Below are 10,953 nucleotides of genomic sequence, written 5' to 3'. Positions count from 1 at the left end.
CAGTTATATCAACCTAATCCCAGTGTAGAATCATAGAATATCAGAGTTGGAAAGGACCTCAAGAAATCATCTAGTCCAACCCCCTGCTCAAAGCAGGACCACTCCCCAGACAGTTTTTGCCCCAATCCCTAAATGGCCCTCAAGGATTGAACTCATAACCTGAGGTTTAGCAAGCCAATGTACAAACCATTGAGCTATTCCTCCTCCAGATGGTGACTCAACTGTCAGAACTTTCTGGAGCAATGAAATGGGAGAGGCCCAGCCTCTGTAGCAGGAATGCAGGGCGGCGAGTTCACGGCAGGCATGGTGGGATACTGGTGGAGGCCAGTCATGGTGATATAATGACCAGCAGCATTTACACTGACAATTTGTCTTTTAAGTTTGCTGCAAAAGCTCTAGACCTCTCGTCAAGGTGTTTTTATTTTGTCACCAAAACAGGGCAGTTTTGTCGCCAGACGTGGTATTGCAGTGTGTGTACCAGCCACAAGCTGCCAGCCGAGGGAGCATTGTGTGTTTTTCACACACCTGAGCAATATAATGATGCTGAAATAACTTTGTAGTGCAGACATGGCCAAAGATTCACACACACACACACACACACACACACACACACACACACACACAGCTTGCAAGGAAAAGCTCACCTGCTTCTCTGCTTTGCAGAATCCAAACACATGCAAAGCATGTCAGGCCCTGGTGGAGCTGTCAGGGAGTCAGCTGTGGGCATCACTGTGCCTTAGCTCTAGGTAGGCACCATGGCTTAGCTGGCTAAAGCACCTACCTTCTAAACAAGAGATCCTGAGTTCAACTCCCAGTGGTGCCTTGTTGAGTAACTCTTTGGGTACCTGATATTAGCTGCTGTCAGAGGACAAAATACAGCATTAGGTGGGCCTTTGGTCCAGCCCAGGGTGGCTGTTTTTATGGTTTAAATTACACTCACAGGCACTGATAACAGAGTTACTGAAAGTTTGGGAGTTAAGAGCTGATAGGTCAGTGTTCCAGCCCATCACAGATGACCCCCTCCTCTGGGACAGGGGCAGGTCTGGGATCTCACACCAAATGCTCATTGTGGCTGCCAGAATCTGTGGGCAGCTCATTTAGTTTCCACCCAGGATTGAGTCCTGCTTCGTGCACCGTGTGTGAGAATGAAAATCCTAAACCGCCTTTGAAATAACGAAAGCAGCAGGACATGTTATTGTCCCTGTCCCAAAGCAGACAGACCAATGGAGAAATGCCATTGACTCCAGGCAATACTCCACTGCCATTTTACCTTTTCACTTTGCTAAACTCCTCCCAACTTTGAGGGCTCCCAGAACCTGATATTGAGCTTGAGCTGAGATGTCTACAGTGCAAATTTACCACCCCATGGCCCTAGCCTGGGAGCCTGCACTGGCACGGGACAGCCCTGGGTGTTTCATTGCAGTGTGGACATAGCCTAGCATTATGTCTACACTGCCATTAACACACCCAAGTCACTATTCTCAAACCCTGGGTCAGTTGATTCAGGCTTGTGGGGCTTGTGCTGCAGGGTTATAAAATTACAGTGTAGACACTTGGGCTTCAGCCCAGCCTCCAAGACCCCACGAGGGGTGAGGGTCTCCGAGCCTGGGCTCCAGTCTGAGCCCCAGGAGCCCAAATCAGATCATCCAGGCCAGCCGGGCCACAGGGATTTTATCACAGTCTAGATGCCCTCTCAGGGTATGTCTACACTGCAATGTAAGCCCAGGGTTAGCAGAAGTCATGTCAGCAGCCCCAACACATAAACATAAACCATGAGGGAAAGACCCACCCCCAAATAAGCTAGGCAGTGTCCTTCTCCCTACGGTTCATAAGTCCAGCAACCAAAAGTCCTTTAACATGAGCCATCCCCTCTCCCACCCCACTCACAGCTGTTGTCCTTAGTCAGTGCAAGCCCAGAGGTGCCTCTGTAGAGTTCACCTGCCTGCCTGGGTGGAAAAGGGGGAAAATAAGAAGGCACCGTACTCACTGTGTTGTCTAGGGACTCACTCATCCCTCCACTGCCACCCTGTCCTAACATTGATCTAACCCCTAAATTTTAGTATTGGGACCCAGTCCCCAGCCTCACTCCCAACCAGAGCCTGCTCCTCTTCACCCTTCTCCTCTGTCCCAACCCACAGCCCCCTCCTATTCCCAGTGCCCCTCAATCCCAACCCACAGGCCCCCCGCTCCTCACGCTGCTCCTCAATCCCAACCCACAGCTCCCTCCTTCCTCCAGCAGCAGGTGCTTCAGACCCTCAGGAAGATTTTCTTGCAAGGTTTCGTGTATGAGTCTGCATGTGGATTTACAGTATGTTGGAAATAGGTTGGGTTGCTTGCCGAAATGATCACTTGTGGCTGGTGTTGCATTCCCAGTCTCCATGTTATTGGGGCAGGAGAAACAAAGGGTTGTTATCCTCGATGTGTGAACCAGGGACTCAACCCTGGGTGGAAACTAAATGAGCTGCCCACAGATTCTGGCAGCCACAATGAGCATTTGGTGCGAGAGCGCAAACCTGCCTCTGTCCCAGAGGAGGGGTTCATCCACGAGGGCTTGGCCCACTGACCTATCAGCTCTTAAATCCCAAACTTTCAGTAATTCTATTATCAGTGCCTGTGAGTGTAATTTAAACCATAAGAAAAACCACACTGGGCTAGACCAAAGGTCCATCTAGCTCTGTATTTTGTCTTCTGACAGTAGCCAATACCAGGTGCTCTCAAAACATCTCAACAAGGCACCACTGGGAGTTGAACCCAGGATCTCTTGTTTACAAAACAGGTACTTTAACCAGCTAAACCATAGAGCCTGCCTGTGACTAAGGTACAGTGTCTGCTCACACCTGACTCCTGGGCCCCACCTGGCCCCACAAAGCAGAGGAGCAGGTGAGGTTTTCCTTGCAAGCTGTGTGTGTGTGAATCTTTGGCCAGATCTGCACTACAAAGTTATTTCAGCAGAATTATATTGCTCTGGTGTGTGAAAACACACAACGCTCCTCGGTCAGCAGCTTTTGGCTGGTGTACACACTGCAATGCCACGTTTGGCGACAAAACTGCCCTGTTTTGGTGGCAAAATAAAACCACTTCAATGAGAACAGTAGAGCTTTTTGCAGCAAACTTAAAGTGACAGAGTGTCAGTGTAGACACTGCTGTTCATTATATCACCATAACTGGCCTCTGCCAGTATCCCACAATACCCTCTGTGAACTCGCCTGCCCTGCAGTCCTGCTACAGAGCCATGGGCCTCTCCCCTTTCATAGCTCCAGGAAGTTCTGACAGCTGAGCCTGCTGCTCTGCTCCAGCAGCCAGGAGCAAATCACTGCTGTGGATGCTGCTCTCTCCCACCCTGCGAATACAGATCAGGGTGGCGGGAACTTCCTTGAATGGGGGAGCACCGGCATCTGAACTGTGACACCCCCAGGACACCCCTTCCTCGAGGAGGCTCTTACCGTCTAAACAGGGTCGGCTGTTTTCAAGTAAAATCACTAAAAGGGAAGGAGAAAACTCGAAAGAGGTTCCTCCTGGCGCTCAGGTACGTGAACCCCAATACTCCCCCAGTCCTCAAAGAGAGACCTGGAGAAGGAGACTTGCTGAAGCAAAGCCACAGGGTCTCTGAGGTTTCCTGGCCCTCGCCCCTGTCCTGCCTGGCTGATGTCAGCATCTCTCTGTGAGGTCACCACCTCCCCACCACCTTTGGCCAATAGTCTGAGCCCTGCAAAAGGCCTTTGTGATGTCACTGCCTGTCACGGACTCACAGATCGCCCACTCTTGGCCCCGTGCGGTCCGTGGGGTGCCCTTTCAGTGCGACAGCCCTTCGGGGTCCACTCTCTCTTGGGGTCAGGCCCTCCACCTCCTGGAGCTGCCCTCTCTGAGCCTTAGCACGTCTGTCTCTCGCCGGGCCCCTCAGGAGTCCACGCGCCTGGACCCCTGGGCCTCCTCACCCCCGAAGGTTGATGCCCCTGTTCTCTAGCCCAGAGCGACTCTGTGGGCGGTTCCCCTCCCCTCAAGCTTGAGAGCCAGGGGAGCAGAGCAGGCTGGAGCCCCAGGCCTCCGTGGGGGCAAGCAGAGGGGGGGCTGGTCCCAGGCCTCCGTGGGGATGGGGCTGGCTACCTCTGCGGAAGTGGAGTTACCCGGCCCCAGCCTGCTCTGCTGCTCCCCTGGCTCTCAGGCTTGTGTTGGTGTTGGCTAGATTTGTGGGTGTTTGTGTATAGCAGTGTGTGTGTGTGTCAGGATTCATGCATGTGTCTGTGTATGTTTGCAATTGTGTGTGTGTGTATGCGCTCTGCCGCCCTCTGCCGGCACGACAACTATTTCTCTGTATGTCGCAGCCCCCATACCATCGACCCCAGTGGAGATTTCCCCATCTTACAAGGGCTGGCTGGCCTGACCCTTCTCCCCTCTGCGGAATGTGGCGGGGGCTGCAGCTCTCCCCCTGTGGGGCAGGAGTGCCACGGTGTGGGGTGCTGGTCTCCAATGCACCAGGAGAGTAGCTCAGTTGAGGCAGGGCAGGGCGTGTGGTGTCCGTTCTGCGTTGCCTGGTGCTGGGCCATTGCACAATCCCCAGCCACGCTGCACAGCGCACCCAAAAGGGGACAAGGGGTCCAAGCACATGATCCTGCATGAGGATCATTCTCATTGGTAGCCATCCAGTGGCAGTGAGTTCCGCAGGCCTTGGCACATGCTGTGTGGGGCAGGAGGTCCTTGTATTGGGAGCTGTGGGAGTGAACTGCGTGCAGTTGTATCTCTGAGCACGATTGTGAATATTATGGTGTGTGTGGGGGGGTGATTGTGAGTGTGGCTGGGGGCGGTGATTGTTGCTCTCTTTGGGGGTTGGGCTAGCATGTCCCTCTGGGTGTGTGGTGTCTGAGTGTTCTTGCGATTGTGTGAGTCTCTTTGTGCGTCAGAGTGTGTGTATGTATGTGTGTGTGTGTGTGACTTGCTGCAGAATACAAAATCCTGCAAAGCCATTTCCTAGTGGTTAGCCCAGCAACACACTGATACAAACAGTGTCACAGATGCACACACACACAGAGTAGGGCTCAGCCCCACCAGCAGGGGCAGCAGGGACACACACGTCTCTCCTGGGCCAGCTTGGACAATTTCCCATCACGACCCGGCACAGTGCTGGTGCCCCCACGGGGTGGGCAGTGACTGGGCAGGGGGGGCAGATGTGCCGGATCTGTAAAAGCAGCAAAGAGTCCTGTGGCTCCTCATAGAATAACAGCCGTGTTGGAGCATGAGCTTTCATGGGTGAATCCCCACTTCGTCGGATGGATTCAGAAGGAAGCACTTTGGGAAAATCAGTCAAGGCCCTTAGCTGAGCTGAGACACAGACCCAGTGACCCTGCACCACCCTGGGAGGGGAGTGGGGTTGAGTGGTCAGAGCAGGGAGGGGGCTGGGCACCAGGACCCCTGGGTTCTATCCCTGGCTCTGGGGGTGGAGTGAACTGGGATCCAGGACTCCTGGGTTCCATAGGGGAAACTGTTTTTCCCTGTGCTTCCCTCCCTAGTGATCCCAGCCCAGCCCCCTAGTGGAGACTGAGCACAAGTGGGGGGAGTTGTTCTCCCACTTTGGACTTATGATTCAAACCCCTCCCCCAGGGGCTGTGATATCAAGAAATCTGCCCCCCACCCCCAACACAGAGAAAACTGGTGGGATTCTGTCCACACGCAGAGAATTTTCTCCGCCGGGCTCCTTCGGTTCATCTCGCTGCTCTCCCTACTGCCGCCAGACACTGCTCATCTGCATAGCCCCGCCCATGGACACGTGACACCTTCTGTCCTGCTGGTTTCAAGTGAGTGAGTTGCCCTCCGGGAGCGAGCAGGTCCCAGCACGTCACAGCCCCAGCCAGGGCCGGCTCCAGGCACCAGCTCAGCAAGCAGGTGCTTGGGGCAGCCCAGGGGAAGGGGCGGCATGTCGGGTCTTTGGCAGCAATTCGGCAGCGGGTCCCTCGGTCCCTCTTGGAGGGAAGGACCTGCCACTGAATTGCTGCTGAAGAAGAAAGTGGTGCAGTGGAGCTGCCGCCGATTGTGATCACAGATTTTTTTTTTCCTGCCGCTTGGGGCGGCAAAAACCCTGGAGCCGGCCCTGGCCCCAGCACACGGCACAGCCCCAGCACACGTCATAGCACGTCACAGCCTGGGGCAGGGAGATATTGGGGAAGGGGATGAGGGGAGAGACCCAGCCCCATAGACCCATAGGGGCAGCGGGATATGGGGGGGCAGGAGAGGGGATGGCGGGAGAGACCCATCTCCATAGACCCCCAGAGGCAGGAACTGAGGGGAGAAGGGGGGAGGGAGGGATCCAGCCCTATAGACCTGTAGGGGCAGGGAGATATTGGGGGCAGGAGGGGAGAAGGGGGGTTGGCAGAGACCCAGCCCGGGGTGCAGGGGAAATGGGGTGGTTTGGAAGGAACTGGGGAGGAGAAGAGACACATGGCAGGACAGGGAAACCGACTCACTCCGAATACATGCAGAGCAGGGCAGGGCGGAGGCAGATCATGCTGGTCCCAGGGTAATTTCGGGGGGTTCTGATTCCCACTCAGCTGGGGGCTCACCTCTGGGCTGAGGAGGATGCAGGGGCTGTGTGTGTGTGTCAGGCTGGGGGAGCTGCCTGGGCAGAGGTGCTGGAACTGGGGGTGCTGAGCCACGTAAATTATCCCGATCTAAACGCCATTGTAGAGAACACTATGTTGGCACACCGCTTCCTGGCAGCCAGAGACTGTGCTTTCTACACCTGCTCCTGTGGATGTGACCTCTCTCCTGATTGCTAAGGAAAGGAGCCTTTCCAGGAAATGGCCACAGCTTCTGGGAATCCGCATGTGGCTGTGAACAGAATTTGGCTCCTGGAACACAAGGCAACTTAAAAGCTGAGCACGCAGACAGGGGCTTGAACCCTGGCCCTTCAGATTGAAAGCCTGATGCTCTACCACCTGAGCTACCTGGGCTTGTTAAGAGCATCTTCACCGTTCACCACAGGAGTGAGCAGGCAGGCAAAAGAGAGGCAAAAGAAAGTCCCCAGAACTCCTCCTCTTTCTGCACAGCCACTGCCTGTCAGCAGGATTCCTCCTCCTCCTCCCTCCTGTGCCTCAGTGCGACTAACTCTCCACAGCTAGACAGCCGGTCTGTCCGCTGCACCCCAATCCCCCATGCCTGAGCCTCCCTGTCAAAGCCCTGCACCTGGCCCCGTATAATTAAGTCTCACATCTCACTGGGAACTCGACTTCTTGTGCCAGAGAGTCTCGCCCCCCCTCAATAGGTGACCCAAGAAACACAGTGTCCACCTTTTCCAAAGAAGCGCATGAAGAAGGCGCCCGCATGGCTTAATGGATAAGGTGCCTGACTTTGAATTAAGAACTTGAGGGGTCAAGTCCCTTTGTGGTTGTGTTGATGCAGTTTTACCTTCGTGCTGAAAGTCCTGCTCCTTTCAAATCTGGAACCTCTTCTTGGCCGCTCAGGCCAATGCTCTGCCTTCAGCTAGAGCCCGGGAAGGAGTTGGGGTTGGATGTCACAAAGGCTGGGGCATGAGCCCCAGGTGCTTCCAGTCTAGCCTTTGCTATTCCTGAATTCCCAAAGGAAATGGACGGCTGCCGGGCTAGCGTGTGGAGCAGTTTCCCTCTGTCCCTGTGCTTGAGGGGGGTTGCTACATAGCGCCTTGGGAGCCTGGATGTTTCTCTGCTTCTCACCAGCTGGAGAAAAGCCTCTTGGGATAACATCTCCTGCCCCACTGCAAAAGTGAGCATGGGGTATGGGAACGGTAAGAGGCCCCACCAGGGGGGCTGGCCCTGCTTTCCTACCGTCTACTGATGTTGGACACAGAGCATCAGCAGCCACCCCGCATGGTGGTCTGCGGGTGGCCTTCAGTGGGGGTTTGGCATGGCAGGGAGCAGGCTGGCCGGGAGTCTTGTTGCCTGTCTGCTGGCCACACATAGGCATGGTCCTGTCCTCGTCTAGCCCCGCCCTCAGTCGCTCTGTGGCTTATAAGCCTTCCCTCAGAGCTGTCAGCACCAGCCGCCTCTGCTCCAGGTGCCCAGAGGAGGAGAGGTGTGCTGGGCTCCAGCCTGGGACTCTGCCTCCCTCCTGCCTATCAAGCCTGGCCCTGGCACTGCTTTCTTCAAGTGCCATGTGAGCAAGAGGAAAAGTGTGGCTACAAGCACCAGACTTGTGGGCATCAGGTGAAGCAGTGAGAATCCCAACCACTAGAGCCACTTCTAAACCCCACCAAAGACCTGGCTCTGGTGGGGAAAGGAGTTAACCAGCAGGAGGAAATGACCCACTTTTGTATAGCTGGAGACAGGAAAGCACTTTGAGCACCAGATCTTTACCACCAGCTAACACAAGGTCCCACTGAGATTTGAACTCAGATTGCAGGATTCAGAGTCCTGAGTGCTGCCCTTTACACCATGGGACCAGCTTGTATTGGTCTCTTGGGACATTGGAGACTCTCACAGGGCTGGCTTGTGTAAGGGACTGTTGGCCCTTTACTAAAACTTAGTGGGATTTGGTTGGCTAGTTCCCAGTCCCAATAGAAGGAGGAAGGGCCAATGGGAAATCAGGACCCTGAGACTGACAGGCCCCTGGGGCAATGGTCACCAACGGGTAGGGAACAACCAACGGGTAGGGAACAAGTGAGAATTTGTTAATGGAGAAAAATTCCTGGTGAAAATTGGCAAAGCTGTGCAGATTTTGAAAAGTTCCAGTGAATTTACACATGAAGATACAAACAGAGAGACAAACACGCACACAGAGAATGAGAAAATCACACACTGCACAGGCCCACACAGACATAACAAAAACCAAACCCACACAGCACACAGAGCCATATACACAAAAAGGAAAACCTCACAAAATATAGAAAGAACAAATCCACACCAAAAATACAGCAAAAGCCCACAACAGGAAACACAAAACCCACATATCAAAAGAATACAAAGCAAAACACAATATTAATGCAAAAATCATACACACATCCATGCACACAGAACTATGCAAGACATCCACCAAAATCACACAGGACCCACATGCACATCAACGTGACAGATGAAAACCACACCAGCATACAGCAAGCCAGGCAGGGTTTGAGTCTCACAGCGAAGTGGGTGAGCACACAGGTGGTTTGGGGAGCAAAGACTGAGGGAGTCAGGGCAGTGCTCTGGGTTCTGCCTGACCCTCCTGGCACAGGCAGCTGGTGGAGGGCAGAGCCTGGTAGATCTGTGGAATCTGCCCTGCTCTCTGTAAAGCAAGGGGACCTCAGTGTCTTCTGAGCAGGAATTGTATTTTCTGCAGGGCAAACTGATTGGCAGAAGCCATTTGCTTAAAGGAAACTAGGGCTGCAGGTGAGGTTTGAACTCACAACCTCAGCATCACTCCACTCAGCACTGCTCTGTAAGTACTGGGCACTAACCCATTGCACCACTGGGCCCTGCTTTCAGGAGCTTGTCTCCATGTTTCATGGCTGGATTAGAGGAGTGGGGGGGTTGCATTAGCTAATACAAATACATATGAAAGGCTGCAGAATGGCAGCAGCAGAGGTGGGGAGCCTCCTTCCATGTGAAAGAGCTGGTTCCCCTTCCGTTGCTCAGGGAAGGTTGGTGCTTTGAGCCCACCTGGTGCTGGAGCATCTGATGGGTGAGATTAACGGGACTCAGGGAGGGGAAGGAAAGGGAGGGGAAGTCTTTCCTATCCCTGCCTAGCTCCACTGGTCTCCTGTGGCCCTTTCGGCTCCCTGCTCCCCTGTTGGGGAGATGCAGAGACAAGCCCCCATCGGGGTGAGTCACCGAGAGGCTGTGTCCCGTGGCGTGTGTGGGGGAGGGTTGGATGGGGCTCAAGGGGAGAAGGTTGTGTGTGACAGTGCGTGGGGGAGGGGGAGGGTGTGTTCCTTAGGATAGAAACAGAGGTGAAAGTAAGCTGGTACAAGCTGGTACGGCATAGCGGCAAGAGCCAATACGCCGTGCCGGACTGCACCGGCTTTTGCTGTGGGGATTGAAAGGGCTCTAGGCTCCCCGCCACAGCTGGCAGCCCAGAGCCCTTTAAACCCCCCACCCGCGGCTCCGGCGGCCAGGCTGGGGCCAGATTTAAAGGGCTCTGGGCTGCTGCGGCTGCGGTCAGCCCAGAGCCCTTTGAATCCCGGCCGCGCTCTGGTGGCTGGGCTGGGGCCAGAATTTAAAGGGCTACCTCTGCAGCTGGGAGGCCCTGGTTCATGTAAAGGCCCTTGGTCTCCCAGCCACAGCTGGTACTCCAGGGCCTTTAAATCTTGAGAGGCCACGCCCCCCCCCGATGAGGCCACGCCCCTTCTGGATGAGGCCACGCCCCCTCGGGACTCCGGCAGTACCGGTAAGTCCTGTAAGTTACTTTCACCCCTGGATATAAATGATGGAAAACACAGGGGTAGTGACAGTGAAGCCCCGTGTCTGAGTGTTATGACTATGTGTGGTGTTGCCATTCACCTTCTCCTCCTATGGTCTCAGCTTTCATTGAATCCAGCATTTTTTCTCCTGTCATCATCCCAGAGGTGTCCCACATGCCTCAGCTACCGAGTGTCCCTCTTAGAGACGCTGAGGACTGAACTGATTTCAGCTGCTGGGCAGCTCTGCTAGGTCTTTATTCATTTGCATAGGAAAATAGTGTTTAAATTCATTTCAAGCCCCCCTCAACTTCAGCGAACTCCTGAACATACTGGAGATGGGTGTGGAAATCGATTTTCATTTGAAAAAGTTTCTTTAAGGGACTCATTTGGAGTGGAACTAGGAACCCATTACCCTACAGGGAAACATTCACCCACTGAGCTATACTCTCAACAGAGAACATCCTGTATAGCCCAGAGCAGGAACAGTTTTTAACCTGGGGGTTAGTAAACTTTATCTCTATACAAACACCACAGCTTACAAACTCCCCACCCCCGCTCTGTGTCACCAGAGCACAACAACTCTCCTTGGAGCACACACAGCTCCCCAGCTCCCT

The 10,953-nt window shown here is 54.2% G+C and overlaps 2 non-coding genes across 2 annotated transcripts; both read right to left on the bottom strand.

Annotated features, from left to right (window-relative positions):
* Positions 1-6,868: 6,868 nt before the first annotated feature.
* Positions 6,869-6,941, bottom strand: TRNAE-UUC. The gene has a single exon. It is a non-coding gene; the product is annotated as a tRNA-Glu (tRNA).
* Positions 6,942-8,332: 1,391 nt separating this feature from the next.
* On the bottom strand, positions 8,333-8,404 carry TRNAQ-CUG. Its single transcript has one exon. It is a non-coding gene; the product is annotated as a tRNA-Gln (tRNA).
* Positions 8,405-10,953: the final 2,549 nt, after the last annotated feature.

The sequence above is a fragment of the Mauremys reevesii genome, linkage group 17 (assembly GCF_016161935.1).
Source record: "Mauremys reevesii isolate NIE-2019 linkage group 17, ASM1616193v1, whole genome shotgun sequence".
Classification (NCBI taxonomy): Eukaryota; Metazoa; Chordata; order Testudines; family Geoemydidae; genus Mauremys; species Mauremys reevesii.
This window is presented reverse-complemented; position numbering and strand designations above follow the sequence as displayed.